At 42.3% G+C, this 22,740-nt stretch overlaps 1 protein-coding gene across 11 annotated transcripts in view; it reads left to right on the plus strand.

Annotated features, from left to right (window-relative positions):
* The first annotated feature begins 7,509 nt into the window (after nucleotides 1–7,509).
* The window catches only part of NOSTRIN (nitric oxide synthase trafficking), a 78,546-nt gene continuing 63,315 nt past the window's right edge, over nucleotides 7,510–22,740 (plus strand). For 2 of the 11 annotated variants that reach the window (XM_009443641.5, XM_054679100.2), the window contains exons 1-3: nucleotides 7,521–7,629; nucleotides 8,040–8,109; nucleotides 8,900–9,040. The gene's annotated coding sequence lies outside the window, so the exon portion shown is untranslated. Of the gene's footprint in view, nucleotides 7,630–8,039; nucleotides 8,110–8,852; nucleotides 9,041–19,138; nucleotides 19,207–22,030; nucleotides 22,169–22,740 lie in introns of all 11 variants that reach the window. The other 9 variants (XM_054679099.2, XM_001155546.8, XM_054679096.2 and 6 more) reach the window with 8 other exon arrangements.

The raw sequence follows: 22,740 nt of genomic DNA on the forward strand, positions 1-22,740 counted from the left end.
GGGTGGCTCAGAACCATGAGAAAATAAATTCAAGAACAAAGTGTATCTTCTCACAGTTCTGGAGGCTAGAAGTCCAAGATCAAGGTGCTGTCAGGATTGATGTCTCCTGAGGCCTCTCTTCCTGGCTTACAGATGGCTCCTTACTTTGTCTTTCCTCTGTGTATGTCTGTATCCTAATCTCTTCTTCTGAGGAATCCAGTCATACTGGATTGGGGCCCAGCCATATGACCTCATTTTACCTTAATCACCTCTTTAAAAGCCCTACATTCAAATATTGTCACCTCCTGAGGCAATAGAGGTTAAGGTTTCAACAAGAATTTGGAGGAAGACACAATTCAGCCCTTAAAACAAGGCAATTTCACATAGTGACAAAGTGATATGGCACGGCTGAGCTCCCCACTAAACTCCACCCTTAAGCCTGGAACCTCGGCCCTAAGTAAAAACAGCTGACCCAATTTTTCCGCCCAAATGTTGTTTTTTCGCCTGCCATGCCCTTATCCTGTGCCCATAATAGGACTCAGCTGGCAGAGCAACACAAGCAGCTGAGCGTTGGGGATACAAGCTGCTGAGTGTCGGGGATACAGGTGGCTGAGTGGTAAGCAGAGAAGCAGCAACAAGAGTGTTGGAGACTACAGATAGATGCGACTAACTTCAGATGGTGCAGCTTCAAGGAAAGATCACCTTCTTTCTGCACCATACCCTTTCCAACTCCCCATCCCACTGAGAGCCACTTTTATCGACCAATAAAATCCTCTGCGCATACACCACCCTTCAATCCATTTATATGACCTGATTCTTCCTGGATGCCGGACAAGAACCAGGGTGCCAAGAGGACAGGGACTCGGATGCCACTGCAGGGCCCACACAAAGCCTGTTTTTGCCAGAGAGGAGCAACCAGCTAGTTCTAGCATTCAGCAGGCTGAGTGAAACAGGCCACGCCAGTTCCTGCCCAAAAAGGGGGTCAATGTCAAGGGAACAATCCCATCTCAAAAGGACAAAAGTAATGAAGAAATAAGGTGATTTCATGGTGATTGCCAGGGCTCTTCAGATTGGGTGGTTAAAGGCACCTTATGGACAGGTGATCTGAGCTAAGACCTTACTGACAGGAGCAGCCAGTGGGGGAATCTTGCATAGGAGCAATCCAGACAGAGGCAGTGGGAACCTGAAAGACAAAGGCCGCAAGGTGGGACTATGCTTCTAAATTCAAGGAATAACAAGAAGGCCAGTGTGGATGAAGCATAATGAACAAAAGGAAGGCGCAGGCCATAAGACTGAAAAGTTAGCAAGGGACAGATCATATAGGGCCCATATCCTATTCCCGTGGTAAGGAGGGCAAGTTTTAGGCAAAGAGGTAGTGGGAAACATTTCAGGGATTTGAGAAGGGAGTAGCATAATCTTATTGGTTGTCATCTTTAATAAGAGAAAGGACATGAGCTAAACAATGGAACAAATACAAATTTGTATTTATAACTGGAAAAAGCCTTCTTAAACTCCTAGTGTGTCAGTAGTGTCTGCATTGCACGACAAGGCAGGAAGATGGGCACATGGCCATGGGAGGATATAAAGGATTACATATTACTGAAGATTTAACCCTCAAGCAAGAAAGTCAAAGTCCTGATGGAGAATGAGAGGTGGAAGGTTTTGCTGTAAGTATGCTGAGATCTGGGACAGGAAATGCCTCCAGGTCACTTCAAGGAAAGCAACTTGAAAAAAATATGAGAAACTGGCAATCATCAGCCAGAGGAGATCCTTAGGTAGGAAGGCAAACTTCCTGACTAAAGGCAGTTCTTTTCCATTGTTTTGTTAACACCTTTTTGTATGTAGTTCAAAGGCACCTAGTGGACTGTGAATTGATGGATGAGAACAATTTCCAAAGCACCTCTCTGGAGGAGGAGAGAAGCCAAAAATGACAATACTCACTGTTTGTAGATTTCACAACAGCTAGTTGTGACCCTGCCTAGGTTAGCATGACACCACTACCCAGGGAGGTGAGATAGAGAAGAGAATCAACCTTGTTTTCCTACTGTGTGTCAGGCATAATGCTGGGTGCAAAACTGCCTCAGTCAAGCCACTTATCCCCTGAAATGTAGATACATTTTATTCTTGTTATTCATGATAGTTATGTTCCAAAAAGTCACTGGAAGCGCTGAATTAGCCAATGCTGGATCATTACTCCTAGGAGAAATACAGGGTTAGGTTTCCAGGACCCTCTGGTCACATTTCATCAACTGATTAATACATAACCTTGCTTTATGTGTATTTGTTTAAAGACTTCCTATTTAATCTGTATTATTAGTTAATTACCATTGAACTCATAGCCAACTGCACTATAACTCATTCCTGAATGAAGCTTATCAACACATGCATTTTTGTAACTGCCCAGTGGGTTCTCCTTGCCAGCTGCCCAGATACAGCTGATTTATCAAGATAAAGGAATTGCAATTGAGAAAGAGTTTAATTCACACAGAGCTGGCTGAATGGAAGACTGGAGTATTATTATGCAAATCAGTCTTCCTGAAAATTCAGAGGCTAGGGTTTTTTCAAGAATAATCTGGTGGGCCAGAGAATGGGTGCTGCTGATGGGTTTGTGATGCAATCATAGAGGTGTGGAAAATGGTCCTTGTGAGTGCTCAATTCACTTCTGGGTAGGGACACCACCTGGATGGGGCCACAGGCAGGTTCAGGTGGAGACATTGGTCATCAGAAATGCAAAAACCTGAAAAGACATCACAAAAGGCCAATCTTAGGCTCTATAAGACAGATGTTATCTGCAAGAGTAATTGGGGAAGTTGCAAATCTTCTGGAGGTTACTGAAGAATAATGGTTTATAATCCTTTATGTCTACACCTTAGCAGAATTTAGGCTCCTCTCATTCTCCTAACCTGGTGGTCTTTCATTAGCTTTACAAAGGGTGGTTTAGTTTTGGGGAATGGCTATTATTTAAACTATAAACTAAATGTTCCCAAGGTTAGCTTGTCCCAAGCCCAAGGAATGATTTAGGGCAGTTTGGAGGTTAAAAGCAAGATGAGGGTTAGTTAGATCAGATTTCTTTCACTGTTGTAATTTTCTCACTGTTATTTTGCAAAGGTGGTTTCATTTTCTCCATAAGGCATATCACAGCTTTCTTACAATTAAGCAACCTAGACAGCACTTTAGCACTACACGTGGGCGCCATTTTAAACAGCAAAATCACCAAAAAAAAAGCACAAAGATGCAAAAGTTGTGTCACTAGACAGACTACAAAAAGGAAATTATTTGTTTACAGCATGAGTTGAATGAAGAAGGCAGAATGGCGCCTTGTTCAGCCGCAGCTGAGAATGTGTGCATCGAGTGACTCAAAATTTTCACCATAGATGACTATAAAAGCTGCATGTATTCATCAGGGTTCTCCAGAGAAGCAGAACTGTTACAGTATGTAGCTAGTCAGGCATGAGCAGGGCAGAAGAGGGCCACCCCTGAACCAGGAATGTCAGGCGACTATCAGGTGATAGTCAGGCGGTTGTTACACTGTTTCTCTAAAATAATAATTGGTCAACATGGTGTCAAGGAAAGGCAGTCTCCCAACAGATAGAAAAAAACCTGAAACTGGTTATCAGCAGCTTCCCAATAAGATCTCAGGAGTTGGGTGAGTGGGCTCAAGCATGCTTATTAAGAGGCAAAATTGTGAAGTTTAACTGTTAAATGTCCTTCTAGGAGCATTCAACTGGTAAGGGAAGAAGGCCTCAAGTGAGCATGCATACAACACCAATAAACACACTGCAAGTGCAGCCCCACCCAAGTGCTAGCAGGCACTACGCATGCAGACAGCCCACCTCAAGGGAAGAATCGGGAGAAGGGATGCAAGACCTCGGAAGTATGCCAACATACAAAACCCCAAGTCAAAGGTCAGACCAGGCACTTGATCTCTCAAGTTGCCCGCTTGGCCATCTTCCAAGTAACTTTCATTCTTGCGCTAAAACTTTTAAATAAACTTCACTCCTGCTCTAAAAAACTTGCCTTGGTCTTTCATTCTGCCTTATGCCCCCGCAGTCAAATTCTTTCTTCTGAGAAGGCAAGAATTGAGGGTGCTGCAGGCCTGTACAGATTTGCCGACAGTAACAGAACCAATAAAATACGTGTGTGTGTGTGTGTGTGTGTGTGTGTGTGTGCAGAGAGAAGGATAGAAAGGGAGGGAAGGAGAGAGAGATTTATTATAGGGATTGGTTCACACCAAGATGATGGAGGCTGAGAAGTCCCAAGATCTTCGGTTACAAACTGTAAACCCAGGAGAGTTGATGGTACAGTTCCAGTCTAAGTCCAAAGACCTGAGAGGTAGGAGAGCTGTTGGTGTACATTCCAGTCCCAGTTTGGTTCTAAGGGCAGGAGAAGACCAATGTCCCAGCTCAAAGACAGTCAAGCAGAGAGAGACCAAATTCTTCCTTTCTCAGACTTTCTTGTTCAATTCAAGCCTTTAAGAATTAAATGAGGCCCACTCACACTGGGAAGGACAATCTACTTTACTCAGCCTACAGATTCAAATGTTAATCTCATTCAAAGACATCTTCACAGATACACCAAGAATATAGCTTAACTAAAGCACCCTGTATGTAACCTAAGCACCCTGTAGCCTAAGCACCCTGTAACCTAAGCACCCTGTAGCCCAGTTAAATTGACACATAAAATTAACCATCACATGCTTTGAGTATTGATTCTTGGTTTGCAAATAAATTTTAGAGAGTAGGTGAATTCACAAATATGGAATCCAGCAATCATAAGGATCAAGTGTATCATCATTCATCAGTGGTGTGTTGGAAGCAGCTCATACCAGCTTGCATGGGCTGATTGTTATATTTTCTGAAATTTTGCAAGCTGATCATTAAACAGCCATTTAAAAAAATTAAATAAACTTACAAATTAAAATTATATTTTAAAATATAGGTAATAAGACCAGGCACAGTGGCTCTCACCTGTAATCCCAGCACTTTGGGAGGCCGAGGCAGAAGGATTGCTTAAGCCCAGGGGTTGGAGACTAGCCTGTACAACATGGTGAAACCCTGTCTCTATCAAAAAAAAAAAAAAAAAAAAAATTAGCCAGTCATGGTGGCACACACCTGTAGTCCTAGTTACTTGGGAGGCTGAGATGGGAGGATTGCTTGAGCCTGGGAGGTCAAGGCTGCAGTGAGGTGTGATTACACCACTGCACTCCAGCTTGGGCACAGAGCGAGAACTTGCCTCAAAAAAATACATATTTACAGGTAATAAATACCCAAAAACATCAACTTTAATGATTTCCCTATATTCAACTATCTATGCTCTTGAAGTTATTTACATCTATTGTATTTGTATGAGGGATACAAGTGTGTATTTGTATGTGCTGTTGTGCATTTCTTCACAAATCTGTGTTCAGGGACATTACTTTCCTAGACCGTGTATTTAGTAACTGTATAATTAGCAACAAAAGCTGCAAATTAGGGCTTTCTTATTTATTTATTTATTCATTTATGATGAGCCAGTTGGCAAACACTCCCCAGCACAGTAAAGATTTGACCCCAGACCGGAGTGATTCCAAAACTTACACGTACTCTTTCTGGTTCATTACACAGATTCCAGTGTTTGCATTTGTTTCTGAAGATGTGGGCTGCCAAGATTTCTACTGCATTTCAAATTCTCCATTGGCTTTTTTTTTTAATCTACCTCCGTTAATTTTTCTTACAGATCTAGTTTTTCCTCCTGTAGTTTTCATCTCTATCTTCCCTCTTTTTGGAGTCATATTGTATAGTCCTTTCAACTATATTGGAAGCTTTTCTTGGGGAAGACCCCCAATAAATCAAATACATCAATAACTGAACTCAATTTTTCAAGTTCACTGTATCAGTCTAATTCACAAAGGGCACATCTCCTTCCTCAATCTAACCCTGGGAACTTGCAAGGGCAAACATAACCCAGAACACAGGTTCAAATAGAACCAGTACAAGCAGTTCAGTCATTCAATACGTTGCAGACTGAAGAATGGAAGCGATCTAGGTAGTAACACTAGTTTTTTAGGGATCTGGGTTTTAAGAATGGGCTGAAAGACTCATAGGGAAATAGTCCCAGGGGTGGGTAGTAGGTGAGGGATGAAATGCTACAAAGCGAGTTTATTTTCTGTAACTTGAGTTATAGGAAATAAAAGAGCAGTTACCAGCCCTCCTCTTTTTGAGTCATAGCTGTTAATTTGATTCATCAGGACTGAACTCTTGGCTCTGGCTAAAGTTCCTGACCCAGAGTGCTAGTTACTGTCTGGCAAGCCATCAAGCAATCCTATGTTAGATTTCAGACTAATTGGAGCTATGTCACCAAAGATGAGTTCAAAAGGGTCCCTAGAGTTTTTAAGAGCAATGAGTATTGTTTTTCTCTCAGCTGAGGGTACTAGATGGTACATAGAACTGAGCCCTGATGTACTACACTTCTAGTGCTGCCATTTCTTAGTTGTATCACTTACAAGTCATTTCTGAGGAGTTATAAAATAGTTTGCACTATGCTAACCAGTAGTTTACACTATGCTACATGTACCAAATTGTTTACCCACAGAGCCAGAACACTAATGAAAGCAGTAAAATGCACATCAACATTAAGTCAATAAATGTATTGAGCACCAATCGTTCGAGACATTACGTTAGGCTTTGTGAGGAGTATGAGGAAGTCAGGGGCAAAGCTGCTACATTGAAGGGGGTCTCAATACAGTTAGGGAGGCAGGCCACAGGCAGAAGTTATTAGCTCTAAAGAATTTTTTTTTTTTTTAAGACAGAGTCTCACTCTGTTGCCCAGGCTGGAGTGCAGTGGCACGGGATCTCAGCTCACTGCAACCTCTGCCTCCCAGGTTCAAGTGATTCTCGTGCCTCAGCCTCCTGAGTAGCTGGAATTACAGGTGCATGCCACCACACCCAGCTAATTTTTTTGTATTTTTAGTAGAGATGGGGTTTCACCATATTGGCCAGGCTGGTCTTGAACTCCTGGCCTCAAGTGATGCACCTGCCTCGGCCTCCCAAAGTGCTAGGATTACAGGCATAAGCCACTGCACACGGCCAGCAAAAGGCTTTTAAAAATAAAAATAAAATCTATAGATATAAGACATTGGTATCATCGTTATATCAAATATGTTGTGAGAATAGTAATTGCCAGAAAAGTTCAGAGGAGAGAGAGGTTGTGTTATAGTAGTCAGGCAGACATCAGCAGGCCAGGAGAGGGCTGCACGCCCAACCAGGAATGTCAGACGACCATCAAGTGATGGTCAGGTGGTTGTTACACTGTTACAATCATTATTTCTCTAAAACAATAATTAGTCACAGCCAGCACGAGGGAAAGGCAATCTCCCGACAGATAGAAAAAACCTGAAACTGGTTATCAGCAGCGTCCCAATAAGATCTCAGGTGTTAGGTAAGTGGGCTCAAGCATGCGCACTATGAGGCAAAATGGGGGAGTTTAACTGGTATATGACCTTCCTCTAGGATCGTTAGATTGGTAATAGAAGAACGTCTCAAGTGAGCATGCGTATAACTCCCGTAAACACACTGCGCATGCAGCCCTTCCCAAGCACTGGTAGGGCACTGGGCATGCAGACAGCCCACCAGAAGGGAAGAATCAGGAGAAAAGCGATGCAAGATCCCAGAGGTATGCCAATATATAAAACCCTAAGGCAAAGGTCAAGCCAGCCACTTGATCCCTCAAGTGGCCAGCTTGGCCCTCCTCGAAGTGTACTTTACTTCCTTTCGTTCCTGCCCTAAAACCTTTTAGTAAACTTTCACTCTTGCTCTAAAACTTGCCTCAGTCTCTCAGTCTGCCTTATTTTTCCTCGGTCAAATTCTTCCCTGCCTCCCCCCTCCTCCAGAGTAGCTGGGACTACAGGCGCCCGCCATCACACCTGGCTAATTTTTTGTATTTTTAGTAGAGACGGGGTTTCACCATGTTGTTCAGGCTGGTCTCGAATGCCTGACCTCAAGTGATCCACCTGCCTCAACCTTCCAAAGTTCTGGGATTACAGGCGTGAGCCACCACACCCGGCCCCAAATTCTTTCTTCTAGGGAGCTAAGAATTGAGTTCGCTGCGGACCCATAAGGATTCGCTGCTCGTAACAGCTGCTTCTGGGATCAGGTAAGAAAAGGTTTCAAGCAGAAAGCTAGGAAGAATGAATAGTATTTGAATGAGTCAAGTGGAAAGAGGAAAGGCATTTGAGACAAAGGGCATAGCGTGAAGCAGTGAGGCAGCCTCCACCCCACTCCCTACCACCTGTTCTCCTCCTTAGTGGCCTGACCTTGACCTTCCACTCCATCCTCATCCCTCCCCATGGGCACTGTCTCAGAATATGCCATGCCTGTGACAGCTCCAGGACTCTGGCCATGCTGCTTACACTGCCACAGAGACCTCTTTCCTCCTCTTCTTCATGTCGCTAACTCTTACTTGGCCTTGAAGACTAATTTGTGTTAGAAGTTAGTCTTCCCAGAAAGCCTTAGCCTTTGGGAATTTGGTGCTCTTCCTTGAGAAGAAAAGGTACAACCGTTTAACTCCATCAGAACACTTATCACACGGCCTTCCCCGCTGGACTCAATGGAAGCATCTTGAGGGCAAAGGCCTTACCTTTTATAGCTGATCCTTATCAGCCACAGTGTCCACTACACAGCAGGTGCCCAATAAATTCCTGTAGAATGAATATGTATTTACAGAAAGAGGAGCTGTGAGAAGATGCCTCAGTTTTGGAAAGGAAAAATGGGTTGATTTTTACAGTTTGAATTTAAGCTGATGAGAGTCCTTTCATGTGGACATGTCTAACAAAAATTGGAAGTAGAAGACTGAAACTGGAGGCTGTTGTGATTTTCATTTTTTTTTATTTTTTTCAGATAAACTGAAGCACAAGAGGGTAAAAACTTTGTCCTTGGTCTTACAGCCAGAAAGTGGTGATGCAAAGAACTTAGTTCAAGCTTTGATCTGTTCTGCACTGCCTGCCAAAGCAGAACCTTGAGAAATACCCATGTTTGGGGGATGAGAGGAAGAAGATAAATCAGCAAAGAAAATAGTGATAAGAAAGGTAAGTGATAAGAAAAAAAAATGATGTAAATAATAATGACGACAGCCAGGCTTGGTGGTTTATACCTGTAATTCAAGCACATTGGGAGGCCAAGGCAGGAGAAATGCTTGAGCCCAGGAGTTCAAGGCTGCAGTGAGCTATGATGGTGCCACTTGCACTCCAGCCAGAGTGACAGAGTAAGATCCTACCTCAAAAAAAAAAAAAAGATGATGATATTGATGACTTTTTCCTCTTCCTTTTTCTTTTTCCATTCCTTTCCCTTCTCTTCCTGAACTGTTCAGTCCCTAAACCTCAAATAGGACAGAGCAGAGCAGATATCTCTGCTAGGTGAGGGAATCACTGTGGCCCAGAGTGGAATGATGGGGGCCAAATTGGGCATGGAGATGTCTGCCCAGGAGGACAGTGCAGCTGGCAGAATCGTAGCCCAAGGTGGGGGTGAAGAGGAATCCACACAAGGTGGGAGTGAGGAGTTGGAGGAGGAAGCATGAAGAATCAAAGCCCAAGCAGGGTGATGAGGCCATCCCTGCAGAGGGGCAGCCTGGCATGAGAAGCCAGAGCACGGAAAGTCAGAGTGGAAGCAGTGGGAGATGGGTTACATAGGGGAGGATTGATCAAAGGCGTAAATATATTAACAATAAGGGGAGCCAGTTTCTCACTGCTGGAAAAGGGAAGTGTAAATATGGAGGAGGAGAAAACCGAATGAACTTAGTAGTATCGGATTAAAATTGTAAGTATCCATGTATGGTTTTTAATAGGTAGATATCAAAATGAACACAGATGTAAGTGTGTATATGCATTTACCTGTGAGTATGTGTGCGTATACACACACACAGATAAAAAGATAGATAGATAGATAGATGATAGATATTTCATAACTGTCCACCTCAGAGCCTAGAGTCAATGCCTCCTCAGTAGCTCCTCCTGAGCACACCTAGCGCCCCAGGTCTTGGTTTCTAAATCCATCCTAAACCCTTTCTCCACTAAAGGAACCAGGGCTCCTTGAAGAAGTAGCTGAACCAAGAGGTGGGCAGGGAAAGCAAAGGCTGGGTGTGGAACATCTTTTTGGGCCAGAAAGCAAAGTAGTACTTAAAGAATGATGGGAAAATGTTATGAGGACATAGAACCAACTAAAATCTGGGATATTTTGTGCCTTAAAATTAATAAGCTGGTGTATTAGTTTGTTCTCACGCTGCTAAGGAAGACATACCCGAGACTGGGTAATGTATAAAGGAAAGAGGTTTAATAGGCTCACAGTTCCACATGGATGGGGAGACCTCATAACCATGGCCGAAGGCAAAAGGCATATCTTACGTGGCTGCAGGCAAGAGGGCTTGTATAGGGGAACTCCCCTTTATAGAACCATCAGATCTCATGAGACTTATTCACTGTCATGAGAACAGCACAAGAAGCACCTGCCCCAATAACTCAATTACCTCCCACTGGGTCCCTCCCACAACATGTGGAGATTGTTACAATTCAAGGTGAGATTTGGGTGGGGACAGAGATCCAAACCGTATCAGCTGGAGTGTGCCTCCTATTGATTAAACAAGTCATGAGCCCAGCCCAGATTCAAAAAGAGGGTATGAAGCGGAGGTGCAGTTAATTGGGAGGCTACTACTATCACAACCAATGCCATGGAAAATCAAATATATTAGGAAAAGTAGAAGTTGCTAGTAACCTTGGGAAGCTGAAACTGCTTAAAGTAGCTGGTACAAACTGAAAGTCAGACCAAGAAACAAAGGGCCTTCAAGAAGCTTTCTGAACCATTCTGCCAGCTCTGAGCGTATTTTCTGAACCAGTACTTGGAAAAACTGGTCTCATAAAAGAGCTTATGAGAGCAGAACCACCTCACTGGGGCACCCACAGGCCGTGGGAAATATGATGCTTTCTTAATGCCGCTGGTTTTTAGTCAGGCCACAGTGAGAAGGAACAGTCCTAACAGGCCCCCAGCCAGATCGAGTTAGCTCATTCTTGTTTTAGTCAAGCAGTAAAATTTGCTAATGTTCTACTTTAAGTGCTTTCTCCAAAGACATCCCTCTTTGCCTCGTGTGTTGAACCATCATTCAGTGAGTATATTTCATGGAAAATATGATTGATTGTCTTTTGTAGCAATAATAAAATGCTATGGCAACTTTGCCATAAAGATAATACTAGTAATAAATTATAATGCATTGAATAAAATGGGAAACTATGAGTTCATATGATAAAATTAATATATAATAAACTGAAAATGTGATGAGGAGAAAGATGTTTGCCTAGTTTCAAGGTGTACGTTGCCACAAAATATTTACTAACTTCAAAGGTTAAAGTAGTGACTCTACAGCGAAGCAGCCTGGCAGACACCATCCTAATCAGGTGAACACCATCAGTAATGGGGCAAATGAAATGAATCACGTGAATGAATGCAATAAGATCACAGCATCACTTCTGTGATTTTCCTGCCAAAGATACGAAACCTGAATCTGATCATGAGCAAACATCAGATAAGTCCAAATTGAAGGACGTTACATAAAATAATTAACTGGTCATCTTCAAGTCTGTCAATGGCAGGAAAGCCAAGGAGGAGCTAAGAACTGTTCCAGAGTGGAAACTAAAGAAACAGTGACTGAATGCCAGGCACGATACTGAACTGGATCCTGTTGCTATGGGGAACTTAGGCAGGACAATTGGTGGAACTCAGGGTTAGATAGTAGTGATGAATCCATTTCAATTTCCTGCTTTTGATGGTTGTATTTTGGTTTTGTTGGAGAACATCCTTGTTTGAAGGAAATGCACACTAAAATATTAGAAGGTGAAGGAGCATTAGATTGGCAACTTATTCAGGACAAAAGGAAAAAAATCCTTGTAATGAACTTGCAATTTGTTTGTAACTTTGAGAGTATTTTTAATCAATATATTTGTTTTCTTTTTTTAAATTTTATTATTATTACACTTTAAGTTTTAGGGTACATGTCACAATGTGCAGGTTTGTTACCTATGTATACATGTGCCATGTTGGTGTGCTGCACCCATTAACTCATCATTTAACATTAGGTATATCTCCTAATGCTATCCCTCCCCCCTTTCCCCACCCCACAACAGTCCCCAGTGTGTGATGTTCCCCTTCCTGTGTCCATGTGTTCTCATTGTTCAATTCCCACCTGTGAGTGAGAACATGCGGTGTTTGGTTTTTTGTCCTTGCGATAGTTTGCTGAGAATGATGGTTTCCATTTTCATCCATGTCCCTATAAAGGACATGAACTCATCCCTTTTTATGGCTGCGTAGTATTCCATGGTGTATATGTGCCACATTTTCTTAATCCAGTCTATCATTGTTGGACATTTGGGTTGGTTCCAAGTCTTTGCTATTGTGAATAGTGCCACAATAAACATACGTGTGCATGTGTGTTTATAGCAGCATGATTTATAATCCTTTGGGTATATACCCAGTAATGGCATGGCTGGGTCAAATAGTATTTCTAGTTCTAGATTCCTGAGGAATTGCCACACTGTCTTCCACAATGGTTGAACTAGTTTACAGTCCCACCAACAGTGTAAAAGTGTTCCTATTTCTCCACATCCTCTCCAGCACCTGGGTTGTTTCCTGACTTTTTAATGATCACCATTCTAACTGGTGTGAGATGGTATCTCATTGTGGTTTTGATTTGCATTTCTCTGATGGCCAGTGATGGTGAGCATTTTTTCATGTGTTTTTTGGCTGCATAAATGTCTTCTTTTGAGAAGTGTCTGTTCATATCCTTCACCCACTTTTTGATGGGGTTGTTTTTTTCTTGTAAATTTGTTTGAGTTCATTTTAGATTCTGGATATTAGCCCTTCGTCAGATGAGTAGGTTGCGAAAATTTTCTCCCATTCTGTAGGTTGCCTGTTCACTCTGATGGTGGTTTCTTTTGCTGTGCAGAAGCTCTTTAGTTTAATTAGATCCCATTTGTCAATTTTGGCTTTTGTTGCCATTGCTTTTGGTGTTTTAGACATGAAGTCCTTGCCCATGCCTATGTCCTGAATGGTATTGCCTGGGTTTTCTTCTAGGGTTTTTATGGTTTTAGGTCTAACATGTAAGTCTTTAATCCATCTTGAATTAATTTTTGTAAATATATTTGTTTTCAAAATCTTAATGTCCTAAGTAAAATTTTCAGATCTCTAGATGCAAAATGTTTATTCTTTTAAAATGAGGATGCCATCTATGACTTTCAAGAGTCATAAAGTGTTACAAGTGACTCAAATTATCAAAGGAAAAATTTAGTGAAAGAAAAAAATGCATTAAATAAAACTTCTTGAGAATTCTAAATTGTTTGGTGTAGTCATGTGAGTTTTGTAAGTTTTTGAATTAGAATAGTTATATTTTTTAGTGTTTTGTATGTATAATATAAAATTATCTTTATTTTATTTTATTTTTTGAGATGGAGTCTCGCTCTGTCACCCAGGCTGGAGTGCAGTGGTGCGATCTTGACTCACTGCAACCTCTGTCTCCCGGATTCAAGTAATTCTTCTGCCTCAGGCTCCTGAGTAGCTGGGACCACAGGTGCTTAACACCACACTCAGCTAATTTTTTGTTTGTTTGTTTGTTTGTTTTGTTTTGTTTTTTTTTGTATTTTTAGTAGAGACACAGTTTTTGCCATGTTGCTCAGGCTAGTCTGAACTCCTGACCTCAGGTGATCCACCTGCCTCGGCCTCCGAAAGTGCTGGGATTATAGCCAGCATACCTGGCCATAAAATTATCTTTAATATCTTTATTCTGCAAAAAATAAAGTGATCCCAATAACAGTAATAATAGTAAATGTTTATTGAACAGTCGTTATGTATACTCTGCTGTGAAATATATGGTATTACTTCCATTTACATAACAGGAAACTGAAACTCAAAGGGGCTAAGAAATTTCTCCCAAAGTTAGCATACTAATTTGTAGTGTGGCCAACTTTTGACTTCTCAACACTCCAAAGCCTATATCATTAACTCCTGTTCTTTAGTCCCTCCCATGGAAGCCATAGAGAAGGGAATTTTGAGGAAGATACCAGAAACTTGGGCTTCGTTCTAGATTCCTCCCACTCCCTCATTACTTATCCTTAATCCAGTCCATCACCCAGTCTTGCTGGTTCCGTTTTAAAACTCTACCACTGCCACCTGGGTTAGTTAAGGCCTCACCATTTTTCTCCTGGTTCCTGGCAACAGCCTCCCCACTCTTCCTAATCCTTATCTCAGTTCTCTTTAGAGTTTCTACGCTACCATCAGAATGAAGAGTCTAAAACTAAAATCTAAATATTGGCCAGGCGCCATGGCTCACACCTGTAATCCCAGCACTTTGGAAGGCTGAGGTGGGTGGATTGCTTGAGCCCAGGAGCTTTGAAACCAGCCTGGGCAATATGGTGAAACCTCATCTCTACAAAAAATAAAAAATAAATTAGCTGGGCCCGGTGGCACACACCTTTAGCTCTAACTGCTTGGAAGGCTGAGGCGGGAAGATTGCTTGAGTTTGGGAGGCAGAGGTTGCAGTGAGCCAAGATCATGTCACTGCACTCCAGCCTGAGTGACAGAGTGAGACCCTGTCTCAAAAAAGAAAACAAAACAAAATCTAAATATCACAAATATGCGTAAGTTCCTATGTGGAGAGAAGAAAGACCCTTTTGTGACTCTATTTACCTTTTGGTTAAAGTTAAAACATGGCACTGGAGTCATCCCATTATCTGGCCTCTGAGTATCTTCCAAGCCTCATGAACTATAAGGTCCCATGCAAACTGTGTGCTCAAAGCATTCTTGAGAGATTTATAATTTTCTGGATACAACAGAATAGTTTCTGTTATGTAAACACAACTGATACATGCATATCAAGTGTCAGCAAGTGTGACTATCTCTTACCAGCATTTTCTGTGTTTCCCTTCATTCCCAACTAGGCTGAGTTGGATACCTCTTTGTAATTCCCATTACATTTCTGTAAAGACCTCTTCTATATCATATCATATCTTCATAATCTGTCTATCATATCTATCATCATATCTATCATAATCTTCATAATCTGTCATAGAGTAATATAACCTTCCTTCATCAAACTGCTGTCCTTGAAAGAAGGGATTGGCACTTGTTCCTCCTTGGATCTCTTGTTAATGCCTGGGACAAAGAGGGTGCTTCATAAGACATCCCGGAATGAATGAGTGAATGGATGAATACACATGAATGAATTATCAATTGTGTAAAATGCTACAGAGAGGCAAAATGAAAGAACTCGTGTTTTTCAGTAGAATCATTTCAGAAGAGTTGTGAGGGGAGCTGACTTACAGATTAAAGAATTTGAGTAAGAAGACAAAAGGGATGATTTTTTTTTTTTTTTTTTTTTTTGAGACGGAGTCTCGCTCTGTTGCCCAGGCTGGAGTGCAGTGGCACGATCTCAGCTCACTGCAAGCTCCGCCTCCCAGGTTCGCACCATTCTCCTGCCTCAGCCTCCTAAGTAGCTGGGACTACAGGTGCCCGCCACCGCACCTGGCTAATTTTTTGTGTTTTTACTAGAGACGGGGTTTCACTGTGTTAGCCAGGATGGTCTCGATCTCCTGACCTTGTGATCCACCCGCCTCGGCCTCCCAAAGTGCTAGGCTTACAGGCGTGAGCTACCACGCCCAGCCCAGGGGATGATTTTTAACAGTACTCAGAGGGCTGTTTGACTGAACCTAAGTTCGAGTGGACAGGGTGCCCTCAGTCTCAGGGGTGTAAAATGGCTTAAAAAAATTAACGTATACTTTTTAAAAAATTAATATGGGATCTCACCATGTTGCCTAGGCAGGTCTCAAACTCCTGGGCTCAAGGGATCCTCCTGCCTCAGCCTCCTGAGTAGCTGGGATTGCAGGTGTGCCACTGCACCTGGCTCTTAGTAAATACTTTTTAACAGGTATTGCAGGCACAGCATATAAAATTTCAAAGGTGCAAAAGGAAATCCAGTAAAGAGTAAAGCTCTATCACTTCCCACACCCATCCACCAGCCTCTCAGTTGCTGCCACAGGAAAAAATCACAATAAATAAGCATTTGGCATGCTTTTGTTTCTTCTCTAAGACTCCATCTCCATAACCTGGCAATGATTTATAGGAAATAACTATAAATCCATTACTTATAAAGTGTAGAGGGGACCAAGGTGGAAAAGATGAATAAATCCCACTGTTGGCAATTTATTTACATATGCAGAAATGCCCAACTCATAATGTGCCCTGGAGACTAAAACGACTCTATACTAGACATTCTAGTGTACATTTAGATTGAGATTTGTAAGACTGATCGCAGATGAGCTTAATGGAAGTAATGGCACATAAATATTAACACAGGTGATTAAATGAAGATATAATATAATTTGAACAAATCTGCATTTGTAAAATGTCCTTGTTCTCATGCTTTCCTTTGGAAGTTAAAGCCATAGATCACAGCTATAGGATGACTTGACTGTTAATTAGTTGTCCATTAGTCTTCATTTCCTAGGGCTTATTGTGGGAAAGTAAATTTATACTAACTTGTTTTATGCAAATTAATCTATTTGGTTTCCTCTTCTTTCTCCATTAACACCTGGAGTTTTAAAATTATATGAAATTTGGACATGCATAATAAAAATTAAACCCTATTACACTGACTATAAGACAGTTTTGCATGTATATAATAAGTTAATTGTGACCATTTGGGCTCAGATTTAAAAATTAAGTAATTTCAATGAAGTGTTATGAGGCAAAAAGCTTATCTTGTGCAATTTTTACAAACACAAAGTAATTAGTACAAACAGCATAAAAGTTACCTTAGATGCTACAAATTAGGCTGGCTATTAACAATAACAGCATTAGTGTTTGTCCCCACTGCTTCTGCCACAGTTTAAAGTACTCATAAGTGCTTCTAAGTTGGATAGTTTTTTTTCTTCCATCCTGAGGCTGTGGGCAAAGGCCGAAACCCTTAAAAATTTTTTTAAAAAATACGTGCATTAAGGCAAGGCTTCAGAAATGTATCTTTCAGCTTTGGAGAGATATGGAAATTAAGAAAACTAATCACTGCAATGATCCCATACTGAAAATAAGAGTAACTTAATCAGAATGAGATTGCTTCTACACTTCCATCTGAGGGTGATTGGTGGAAGTGATGTCATATATGGTAAACACTGCCATGGCACTTATGTGCATGCAGTGACAACAGGGAAAGCTGCTGCTCCTCTGTCAGCTCAAACAGGCCAAGGACTAGGCGTCGTCCAGGACTCAGAACCGGGAGTTGGCCTTCGGAAGACATGTTAAGGTGTGTCAAGACGTGTCACCCATGTCATAGCTAGTCCTAGGAAGAAAGCGCTCTTGAAGATGTGGCCTGCTGACAGCTAGCTGCTCCCACCTGACCCCTTAACCGCTGGACCCCAGCAGCTTGGCTAAGTACTCCTGCTCACTTGGTCTTCAATACCAGCAGGCCAGCTGCCCCAAGCCCAGGGGCTGTCCCTTTACAGTAATCTTGCTGTGAATATAGCAAAAATTCTCTTAGATGTTCTTGGCAAACTTGTCAGAACTCTGCTCATTCTAGACTCCAGCTCTCCCAAACTTATTCTTAACATTAGGGCACTCTTCGATTTTATTCTCAGTCCCAAGACTCTCCTTACCTCATCTGTTTATATCTTTTAACCAACAAACCTCCAAGAAAGTTCTCTAAGTGGCCCCTTGGGATTCTTGAGGAATCCTACTTCGTTTCCTGCTTGTCAAGGCCATTTTAATCAGTGTCAGAGCCTCCCAAGTGCATTGGAGCCATTTCCCATTTTAGAGTTCCTGCCCAGAAGGTCACACTTATCTTCTGTCTCAGTGTTTTGAACTCTGCTTCCTGATAGCTGAGGATATGGGCCTACCCGTAAACAATATCCCCTGCCTTGCCAAAAAAGAGAAACTTGCTAATGAAGTCACTCTCTCAGTATTTAATTCAATCAAATGAAAGCAATTATTTATTGAACACTTACTTTGCTCCAGATACTTAGCTATGAGGAGCTCACTGAGTACTGTGGGAGGCAGACCATTGAACTCATACTTTCCTTTTTTTCTTTCTCTTTTTTTTTTTTTTTTTTTGGAGACAAGGTCTCTCTCTGTCACCCAGGCTGGATGGAGTGTGGTGGCTTGAACACGGCTTATTGCAGGCTCAATTTCCCCAAGCTCAGGTGATCCTCCCACCTCAGCCTCCTGAATAGCTGGGACTACAGTTACGTACCACCATGCTTGACTAGTTTTTTTATTTTTTATTTTTGGTAGAGATGGGGTTTTACCATGTTGCCCAGGCTGGTCTCGAACTCCTGGGCTCAAGCAACCCTTCTGCTACAGCCTCCCAAAGTATTGAGATAACAGGCATGAGCTGCCACACCCAGCCTAAACTAATACTTTCAACACAATAAGATAAACAAAGTAAAAGAGATGTGTGCAATGGATAGCAGTAGTACAAAGGCAAGAGTTCACTCTCTCTGGGGAAAGCAACACAAGCTAGACTTTGGAAATAAGTAAAAGTCAGCTGGGCCAACATAAAGCTAGAAGGACTTCCCACTGGAAGAGACAGCATAAGCAAAATCCTAGAGATACAAAAATAACATGTCATCATCTCAACTGTCAGTTCTTTTTTTAAAATTAAAGTTAGCATAAGTGTTAACCTTAAATTTTTTTTTTTTTAATGTTGCTTGGTGTGGTGGTTCACTTCTGTAATCCCAGCACTTTGGGAGGCCAAGACAGATGGATCGCTGGAGTTCAGGAGTTTGAGACAAGCTTGGGCAACATGGTGAGACCCTGTCTCTACCTTGTGCCTCTGTTGCCCTGTGGGTATTATAAGGATCAAAATAATACATATCTACCTCAAATGATAACTGTGATGATTAAATAAGTTAATAAGTCATCCCTCAGTATCCATGGGGCATTGGTTTCAGGATACCCCCTCATATCAAAATCCAAAGATATTCAAGTCCCTTATATAAAATAGTGTCATATTTGCATATAACCTACACACATCCTCCCATGTACTTTAAATCATCTCTAGGTAACTCATAATACCTAATGCTATGTAAACGTTATATAAATAGTCATAAATACTTATTTGTATTTTTATTGTTATTTTTAAAATTATTATTTTCAATCTACAGATGCAGAACCCAGGGATATGGAGAGCCAATTGTATTTGTAAAACACTTAGAATGGTGCCTGACACGTGGTATGTCCTTTAAATGTGGGCTCATATTACCATAAAGTATTTAACTAGGTCTCAGTTGATGACATTCATGCTGTTGCCAATTCTTTGCACGCTTTGGCTACTAAAGAAACTTCCAAGGCAAGTTTTGAATTGCCATGAGCTTCTATTACATTTGGGCTCCTTTTTCTTACTAGCTTACCAACACCCAATATTTGTGAATACTTCATAAATGCGTACTCATGTTGTTAACTCCCCTTAGAGGCAGCACAACATGTCAAAGTTGGAGTCCAGCAGAGCAGCTTCCAGGCCAGACCCTGGAAGGGAATCCGTTGCAGGTTTTCTTTCTGCAGAGAGGCCATACCAGGAAGGCACATGCTGAGCAGAGACTGAGAAAGAAAGCAGGAAGATTAGGATAGGAGAGGTCAGACAGTAAATCTAACCGGAAGCCAGGCTGGAAAGCAGCCAGAGTATGAGTGCGGGTCAGAAATGTAGGACCAGAGACGAATCTGAGAACGGAGAACTCAAAAGGACTCTTTGTGCATTAAAATTTTCAGAAAGTGTGAATGGCATACCTTCTTGGAGGAGATGCTTCGATTGATCAATCGATCGATAGATAGACAGACAGACAGACAGACAGAAGATAGTTCTTGAGAAAAGAAAAATGGCTTAGAGCAGTCTGAGCTATATGAGGTATGCAAAATTTATCAGGCCCAGAGAGGGGAGTATGGGGCTCAAGTCTTGCTCTGCCTCCTTGAACCCACGCCTAGAAGCAATCATGTAAAGGCATTTTGTTCCTGACTAGCTGCCTCATCTGCTATCTTTATGGTCCTGGAATTTGTGATACACAGAACAGTGTATAGCCAATCAATAGCTTGTGTTATTTTCATGGAAATTCTTGGCAAACAACTCAGGAGCTTCCTCTTCCTCTTCTTCTCCTTTGAAAACCTACTTGTACCTGCTGCTAACCAGAGCGTATACTCAGGGCCACTTGAAACTATGCTCTTGGGTTGCAGCCCTCAAGCTTGGCCCAAGTAAATGCTCTACTTATATTAAGTTGGCCTCAGTTGTTTTTTCCTTTAGGTTCACATTCTCATCAGCCTGTAGGTACAAATGAGGTTGTTAATATTAATTCCAAAACTACAAGATTCTTTGCTCCTCTTACTCACATGGGAACTCAGTCTCCTCCTCCCAAAGTCCCCTTGGGCCATTTCTGGGGACTGGAGGAATTCTCACATGCTCGGGGACAAATGTGCTCACTGCGGTCTGCTCTATCCTTCTCATTAAGATGCCTCACCTACCTGAGCCTCAGTGGCTGAAGACACCTTAGCAGGTTCTCCCTGCTGCTGCCTCCTCACAACCCATACCCAGGAGAGGTGCTTTTTGCTGTGCTCCTTAGCAGAGTATGTGTAGGGTGGAATGTGGGGTCAGAGGAGAGAACAGCCCTTATCCGTCTAGAGTCTTTTATGATTTAGGTCCTCTTGTTTCTCTTCCTAACCCCAGTCTGCTGAGGTTCAAAACGTGTCACCCCAGGCTGGATTGGGGAGAGGGAAAGAAAGACATATACCAGCCACCTGCTCCTTGTCCTTGCTGCTTTATCTCTAGTCATTCAAGAACAAATATTAAGCAGCCATTGTAGTAAATTGAATGGAAAACTACAATTGTCTGCCCCTCTCTGTCTCTATGCCCTTTGCAATGGGACACTAAGTTCCTCCTATTATGAAGTGGAAGCTCTCCTCACCCCTTTAATCTGGGCTGGCCCATGACTGGCTTTGATCAGCTGGATGTGGCTGAAATGATGGGATGTCCATTTTAAGCTGTACCTCCAGAGGCCTCGAGCTCTTCCACTCACTCTTGTGGCTCCTCTGCCATACCCTGAGAAGAGCCTGGTTAGACTACCAGCTGATGAAATACGGCCTCAGCCAACAGCTAGCTCCCAGCCAGCCCCCTGCCCAGAAAAGCCCAGATGCCAAGCCCTGTGTAGATGACCTGCTTTTACATGAGTGAGGTCAGGGGACACCTGAAGATCCACCCAGCTAAACTACAGATTTGTGAACCAAATAAAGTCTCTGTCATTTGAAGCCACTGGGTTTCTGTTTGTTACACAGCATTATTGTGACAAAGGATAAACGATACCAACCTATTTCTGACCTCCAAAATCAAGGCTTTTTGCACATTCAAACATTCCTCCGAGAAGCTCAGCAAATAGCCAAATTCTAATTCTCAGTCTGGATTCAGCCGGGATGCCCTGCTGCCCTTACAACAGCCCAGTGGCAGACAGGAGCAAGATGGAAGGATTTTAATTCAGCAGATGTCCAGGAGGTCTGAGGGAAAGCTAGTCAGCCCACTGGGAATGGCACACATGAGGAGTTTGGAGATAGGAGTACCCTACCAATCTATAATTCATATACAAAGATCACAGTAGGCTTTGTGTGACAGCACTTCTTATGGAAACTGGCAAGGGAGGCCAATTTCCTCAGTTTGGACTCAGTTGGGACTGAAATGAAACAGAACAGCAAGAAAAATGGGGCAGGAATCACAGAGAAAACATTGAGCTGTCCCAAGTCCTGGAACGGTGGCTCCGGACAAGTTTATCTAAAATCTCTGAGGGCAGAGAAGCCCTCTCAAGTGGGAATTTGAGTTACATGTTATTAACCTCAGTGTATATCCTGTCTCTAAATTTCTTTAAAAAAAAAAAAAAAAAAAAAAAAGAGATGGGGTCTTGCTATGTTGACCAGGCTGGTCTCGAACTCCTGGCCTCAAGCAGTCTTCCCATCTCAGCCTCCCAAAGTGCTAAGATTACAGGTGTGTGCCACTGTGCCTGACCTAAATTTCTTTTATTATACAGAGTTGCTTTGTCTAATTCTAGCCCTGTGGTAGCTACCCAAGATTGTTGTAACCTCCAGTGATCAAGTTCTTTGGATAAGCAAAGAGGGAGGGCATTAAGTGTGTGGAAAAGACCCCTCCTCTCCACTCTTGTTGCAAGGCAAGTTCTTTTCCTTAATTGTCCCCTGACTCTTCTACGTTGTTTCTGGAAGCTTTTTTTTTTTTTTTTTTTTTAGAAGTAGAGTCTCACTCTATTGCCCAGCTTTGAACCCCTAGACCCAAGAAATCCTTCTGCCTCAACCTCTTGAGTAGCTGGGACTACAGGCACATACCACCACATCCTAATTAAAAAAAAAAATTATAGAGATAGGAATCTCTTGCTATATTGCCCAGGCTGCTCTCAAACTCCTGGCCTCAAGTGACCCTCTAGGCTCGGCCTCCCAAAGTGCTTGGATTACATGCATGAGCCACTGCAACTGGCTTATTTCTAGGGACTTTGAATGGAGCCTGCACACCAGGAGCAGGTGAATGGAGGCTGAGTCAGCCAGTCAGGTGAAAACTGAATGCTTTTAAACTCTGAAGTGTTCCACTGGACTGTGTTGATGGAGCTCCTTTCAAACTGGGGCCTGCCCTTGCCTGCCAGTCAAACAGAACTGTCCACAGTCTAGCAAGTGGCTGTCATACATCAATAGGCCATTCATTGGAAATCTAATGATTGGCAACTGGGACCGC

This window comes from Pan troglodytes, chromosome 13 (genome assembly GCF_028858775.2).
Source record: "Pan troglodytes isolate AG18354 chromosome 13, NHGRI_mPanTro3-v2.0_pri, whole genome shotgun sequence".
NCBI classification, from domain to species: domain Eukaryota; kingdom Metazoa; phylum Chordata; class Mammalia; order Primates; family Hominidae; genus Pan; species Pan troglodytes.